The 7,076-nt window shown below is 39.7% G+C and overlaps 2 non-coding genes across 2 annotated transcripts; both read left to right on the top strand.

Annotated features, from left to right (window-relative positions):
* The first annotated feature begins 2,836 nt into the window (after positions 1-2,836).
* Positions 2,837-2,908, top strand: TRNAD-GUC (transfer RNA aspartic acid (anticodon GUC)). The gene has a single exon. It is a non-coding gene; the product is annotated as a tRNA-Asp (tRNA).
* A 664-nt stretch (positions 2,909-3,572) lies between these two features.
* On the top strand, positions 3,573-3,644 carry TRNAW-CCA (transfer RNA tryptophan (anticodon CCA)). Its single transcript has one exon. It is a non-coding gene; the product is annotated as a tRNA-Trp (tRNA).
* The last annotated feature ends 3,432 nt before the right edge of the window (positions 3,645-7,076 follow it).

Raw genomic sequence — 7,076 nt, 5'->3', positions numbered from 1 at the left:
AATCTCTGAGCTGCCTTATCCTGTTCAGGTTAGTTACCCTCTCTTTTCCTTCCATTTTAGGAAGATGGACAGCAGGTGTTGTGTTCCCTGCTCCATAATCTCTGCTGACTCAGGCTGCTTCTTCCCATCCCTAGGGAGGATAAAAGAGGAGCAGTAACAACACATGTAGAGCCACTGGCATAGCTTTACAGAGCTTAGGTGGAGAGGATGGTGTCTCTTCTGAAGAGACAAAGATTAAGCCTCTTCTCCCACAGTGTGGAACCTTGTGCAAACAGTTCAGAACACCTGGCTTCCCACTGCCCTGAAGCCTCTCCAACTGAGAGACCAGAGGGAAGTCTCTTCAATCCTACTCAGAAAAGGACATCAGCATAGTTATCGCAGGGCCCTTTGGACTTTACAAGAGTTAGTGGAGGGTCAGAAGTAGAAGGAGGCCCAGGGACACTGAGTTTTATTGAGGCTTTGGGTGTATTTAAGAGTGAAAAAAAAAATGTGCCAAAACAGGCCTCAGAAATTGCCATTTTTTTAAACACAAGATGGATTAAAGACCTAAATGTAAGGCCAGACACTATAGAACTCTTAGAGGAAAACACAGGCAGAACACTCTATGACATAAATCACAGCAAGATCCTTTTTGACCCACCTCCTAGAGAAATGGAAATAAAAATAAACAAATGGGACCTAATGAAACTTAAAAGCTTTTGCACAGCAAAGGAACCCATAAACAAGATGAAAAGACAACCCTCAGAATAGGAGAAAATATTTGCAAACAAAGCAACTGACAAAGGATTAATCTCCAAAATTTACAAGCAGCTCATGCAGCTCAATATCAAAAAAACAAACAACCCAATCCAAAAGTGGACAGAAGACCTAAATAGACATTTCTCCAAAGAAGATATACAGATTGCCAACAAACACATGAAAGGATGCTCAACATCACTAATCGTTAGAGAAATGCAAATCAAAACTACAATGAGATATCACCTCACACCAGTCAGAATGACCATCATCAAAAAATCTACAAACAATAAATGCTGGAGAGGGTGTGGAGAAAAGAGAACACTCTTGCACTGCTGGTGGGAATGTAAATTGATACAGCCACTATGGAGAACAGTATGGAGGTTCCTTAAAAAACTAAAAATAGAACTACCATATGACCCAGCAATTCCACTACTGGGCATATACCCTGAGAAAATCATAATTCAAAAAGAGTCATAAAAAAAAAAAAGAGTCATGTACCACAATGTTCATTGCAGCTCTATTTACAATAGCCAGGACATGGAAGCAACCTAAGTGTCCATTGACAGGTGAATGGATAAAGAAGATATGGCACATATATACAATGGAATATTACTCAGCCATAAAAAGAAATGAAACTGAGTTATTTGTAGTGAGGTGGATGGACCTGGAGACTGTCATACAGAGTGAAGTAAGTCAGAAAGAGAAAAACAAATACCGTATGCTAACACATATATATGGAATCTAAAAAAAAAAAAAGAAGAACCTAGGGCCAGGACAGGAATAAAGATGCAGACATAGAGAATAGACTTGAGGACATGGGGAGGGGGAAGGGTAAGCTGGGATGAAGTGAGAGGGTGGCATGGACATATATACACTGCCAAATGTAAAATAGATAGCTAGTGGGAAACAGCCACATAGCACAGGGAGATCAGCTCAGTGCTTTGTGACCACCTAGAGGGGTGGGATAGGGAGGGTGGGAGGGAGATGCAAGAGGGAGGGGATATGGGGATATATGTATATGTATAGCTGATTCACTTTGTTATACAGCAGAAACTAACACACCGTTGTAAAGCAGTTATACTCCAATAAAGATGTTATAAAAAAAAAGAAATTGCCATTTTTTAATGTCTGCGTTTAAATCTAAAATCACTTTCATCAGATGGAAAACACCATGTAACCTATGATCTATAAAAATACTAATTCCTAGTACAAGGAATGGATTTCTTAAGACACGTAAGTTTAAGTTCTATAATAAAGACATTTAATCATGTCAGTTTGTGACTCTATAAATTCACTTATTTAGAGTTAACCTTAGAAGTTTGTAAGTGAGGCCCTCTTGGTCCCCCTGGGAACAGGCTTGATCCTGTTTATGAAAAGTCTCAGGATAATATAAATTATTATATTAATGTACTTTCCTAACCCTACGTTTAATCAGTGGCACATCCTTGTTTTGAATTATTTAAATGTATTATTATTTAACCATTTAAGTGTTTGTCATTTCCAAGTAAACTGTAGACGCCTCAGGAAAAAGACCTAAATACAAGAAAAATCAGCTAATAAAATTTCATTTGGTCTGCGTGAGCCCTTTTGTGTCTGAAAAGCTTACAAATAGTTTGAAGAGGCACTAGACTGTGGGGCAACTCCGACTGCCCCTGACATCTGGCAACCATGATACCCTTGAAGTTTGACTAAAGAAAAAATATATAAATTTGTGAAGGTAAAACTCTGCTTCCTAACACAACATTCTAAATCAACCATACTCTAATAAAATTAAAATTAAAAAACAAAAAAACCCAGTGTCAACTCGGTATTCTTGGTCACTTAAAACAAAAATCTCCCGCCAGAAACCTAAATCATCTGGAAAGCATGAAAAGTCCTGGCAAACTATGTTCAACAGTTCACCATCACTAAAACTGGAAGCGCATTTTGTTTCATTTATTCTAAACCATCTACTATTTTCAGGGACGAAAAGAGTCCAAGGCGCCCAGAATGGATAATGTGAGGAGCAACAGGCTATTTTCACACTCGCAGGTGAGTGGTAGCAGGGGAAATCTCTCCTTACCTTGAAGTAGGACTTGAGAGAAAAGAAACGAACAGCTCCTCGTTAGTATAGTGGTTAGTATCCCCGCCTGTCACGCGGGAGACCGGGGTTCAATTCCCCGACGGGGAGAAAAGTTCACTTTTACTAACCACTACTACTATTTTCTGCGTAATTCAACTGCCCAGCATGGGTGACAAACACAACATGCGGATATTTTTTATAAGTGCGTCTTTTCAAAGTGGTAACTTTTAAGCTTAATGCTCACCGTGAGATAAAAGTCAACTCCGAGAGTAAACGCTTTACACTGTTGTCAGAAGGATTAAGAAAGACGAAAACGTTCGTTAAAAACCCACTGCGCGCTCCCAGCCGGTAGCTGACGCTAGCTGGCAAACGCCTACGCATGCGCAGTAGCGCCCCGCCAAATTCCAAACGGAGGTCACGAACTCAGCCCACTGAACGGGGAGGGGGTGGGGAAGATGAGGGCCGAGTCTCCGCCCCTAGCCGGGCAGGTTAGAACGGAAATCGCTTGCAGAAGAAGAGGAAGGACCGGTGTCCTTTGACCCTGGAGACTCGACTAAAAGGGAAACTCCATTCTCCCGCCTCTGCTAGTTCCATCCTTGCCTAGGTAGAGGGATAGCTGTGAGGAAAATATTGGCACTAAAAGAATCAGTCTCCAGTCCGACCTAAACTTGATGGAGGGGCAGGGAGAGAATGGAAGACAAGGCGAGGCGTGCCCGGAAGAGACGCCATGTTACCGGAGTCCTAAGAAATTGCGTGAGCCACAGCCCAGCAGGACCTCGTGGCGCAACGGTAGCGCGTCTGACTCCAGATCAGAAGGCTGCGTGTTCGAATCACGTCGGGGTCATGGTTTTTATTTTTAGGCCCACTGGTTTCTATAAAGCTAGATGTATTCCCGCCATTTTTTGAAAATGCCTTTGATTTTAGGATTAAATCTTACTCATTCAAATGTTATCCCAGTAATCCTTAGTCTGCAAAAAGACGAGGATCACTATATATCGTGAAACATTAAGGCTGGTTTCTTTTTTTTTTTTTTTTTTTTTTACTGTTTGGCCTTGTGAGTTCTCTGTCATTCAAAGTGCATAATGCATAGAGATGTGGGCTATTACTGCTGTGCATTCGTGGGCATATCAGCCCATGGTGGTCCTTAACAGGAAACATACGATACATATACCGTACAAGCTGTTTTTCCAAAAACAATTTTAGACTCGTTTGCCTTCGGAAAGCAAGTCCAACAGGGTAGTTTCTAACTTTGTGTAATAGTTTACATGCTTTAGCCCATGTGCCAGGCACTGTAGACAACCCTGCAATGTGTGCACATTGTACACGCTTACGGATGAAACAGAGTCCCACCCGAGACTCTGAACCGCGTGACTGACCCCAGATCCCACTCTTTACTAAATGTTTTATAATAAAGGTGGAAACTGTTGAAAAAACTTGCTAGAATCCATTGGACCTAAGTGATACCAATGCATCTTTTATATTTTCACCAATTAATGCGAGTGGTGACAAATCAGGTACCACTTTCAACTATTAATCTCTCATAGCAGGGAGCAAAGTTTACTCATTCACCTTTGTAAGCTCCAGTACTCTTAGTACTGAATAGTGCCTTAACAGGCATGTGTCAAATGTCTGTTGTACAAAAAATGAATAGCAAGACTAGGAGAAATTAATTTTTTTTATTATTGGATATGTTCTGTGGAAGTCACCAAGTTTTCCTGCTCAGTATTTTGAAAATACCAAATATTAATTTCTTATGTTTCAACTTAATATAGCATTGGAAATTGTGTTTTTATTCTGTGTAGTTTGTTCTTCCCTTTCTTTTTTGGTTGGATTGAGATTAGGTCACTCATTTCAACAGATATTTATGGACCACTGATACTGTGATAAACACTGAGGAAAAGGATACAGAGTGAAAGTGGGGTTTTTTTTGAGCAGCACGAAAAAGATACATTAAGTAACCAAACACCGTAATATGTTGGGGTGAGTGCCATGAGAGTAGCATGAACAGAGTGGTGTGAGGGTGCTTAAAATAGGAACATTAACTCCGCCTTGGGTAGTTCAAAAAGTCCTCATAAAGGAAGATCTTGAAAAATAATGAAAGTTTCTTTGTGACTTTAAGGCATTTATTCATCCAATGGACATACATAAATGCCTTCTATGAGTCAAGGTCACCCTGTGATCTGACTTCTTCAACTATAAAAGTAGAGGTTTATATGTATTACCTTGCTAGGGCCGCCATAGCAAAATACCACAGACTGGGTAGCTTAAACAACAGAAATTTTCTGACCGTTCTGAAGGCTAGAAGTCCAAGATCAAGGTGACAGCATAGTTGGTTTCTTCTAAGGCCTGTCCTTGCCTCATAGATGGCCACCTTCTTGTTGTGTTCTCACATGGTCTTTCCACTGTACGCACACTTCCCTAGTGTCTCTCTGTGTGTCCAAGTTTCCTCTTACAAGGACACCAGTCAGATCGTATTAGGACCCATTCTAATGGCTTCATTTTAGCTTAATCACCTCTTAAAAGGCCTCATCTCCAAATACAGCCACATTTTGAGGTAGCAGGGGAGTAAAGCAATATATATATGTCATTATTAATAGTGCTATAGCTCTAAAATTGTCACTTCACAGGTTCCAGCTTCTTTCCCAAGGCTGGACATTTGTAGTTTCTCAGAATGACCCATTTGCTAACTTGCTGTAACTTTGAAATGACCCAAAATCCAACACTTCATTTTAACTTAAACCTCTACAATCATTGTATAGTAATGATATAAGGAAAGAGGCTCTGGAATACACAAATTCATATTTGAATTCCCAAATCCTGACACTTAATAGCTCTGTGATTTTGTTCTATTTCACTAAAAAGTTTCCAGTGTATCATTTATTCATACAAGTGGATTTATCCACTAGTACAGAAGCACTGAGCATTTATCTCACCTGTTTAATAAGCTTTCTCTTTTGAATTATTTTTAATCATTTACCTAAGACTGATGTACTCTGGATAAACTGATTAAATGGAGCCTTTGGAAATGAAAACTGAAAAACAGATTCTGAATTCTGATAAGCCAAGTGATTCCCCAGTTTCTCACACTAATTCAAAGTAGTTATGATTATAAAATCGTATGTGTTCATTGTAGAAATCTTGGGAAATACAGAAAAACATAGGGAAGAAAAGAAAAAACACCTGTCCCCATCACCTAGAGGAAACTACTACAAACATTCTGGTCTATATTCATGTAGTCCATTTAAATATACACATATCCATACACATTTCAGTTCTTTATAGAACTGAGATCTTACTCTAACATGGGTCTCTTTTTCTATTTTGTATTTTACTTACTGCTGTGTTGTAAACATTCTCTCATATTCTTAAATAAATGTCAAGAACATGATTTTCATGACCATGTAGTATTTCATCAACTGCTGTTTGAGGTGACATCCTTAAATCCACAACCAAGTCCTATACAAAACAGGATATGAAAAATAAAAAAGTCACCTGTATGTTAATAACATTAAGAACTCCAAAAAGGGAAATGTAGGCAGTTATCAAGTGTTTTAGGAAAAAAAAAAAAGTTTTGGAAGAGTTTTCTGACAAAGTAATAACATCATTTAAAAAAAAAAAATCTGTGGTTTCACATAAAATATCCTTCCACTGTTTCCCAAAGTTTTGGGTACCAGAGCTGCAACATACGTTTTTTTTTTTTTTTTTGCGGTACGTGGGCCTCTTACTGTTGTGACCTCTCCCGTTGCGGAGCACAGGCTCCAGACGCGCAGGCTCAGCGGCCATGGCTCACGGGCCCAGCCGCTCCGCAGCATGCAGGATCTTCCTGGACCGGGGCACGAACCTGTGTTCCCTGCATTGGCAGGCAGGCTCTCAACCACTGCGCCACCAGGGAAGCCCCCGAGCTGTAACATTTTAAAGATTTTTTAAAAAAAATCTCTAATACCTGTTTCAACATAAAAGATAATTAAAATATTTGTTATATTGGATGACTGTAACACAAAATAAAACATCGTCTTTTTTTTTTAGTTCAGAAGTTTCACAGGAGATGACTGAAAGAATCAAGTCCTTGAGGACAGAAGGGTGAGATCCAGAGTACAACTGGTGGAATTCACTCTGATAGAAGGACACCACTTCAATTTAAGCAAGAAAGATGCAAGAGAAAATGAGTGCAGATTTGACCGTCTGAAGTTGAGGCATTCCTACAGATGGTTTCTATTTTCTCAAGTATGAAGCAAGGTTACCAGCTGAAAATGGGGAAGGGATGTGAGCAATTTGA

The sequence above is a fragment of the Phocoena phocoena genome, chromosome 11, assembly GCF_963924675.1.
Source record: "Phocoena phocoena chromosome 11, mPhoPho1.1, whole genome shotgun sequence".
Classification (NCBI taxonomy): Eukaryota; Metazoa; Chordata; class Mammalia; order Artiodactyla; family Phocoenidae; genus Phocoena; species Phocoena phocoena.
This window is presented reverse-complemented; position numbering and strand designations above follow the sequence as displayed.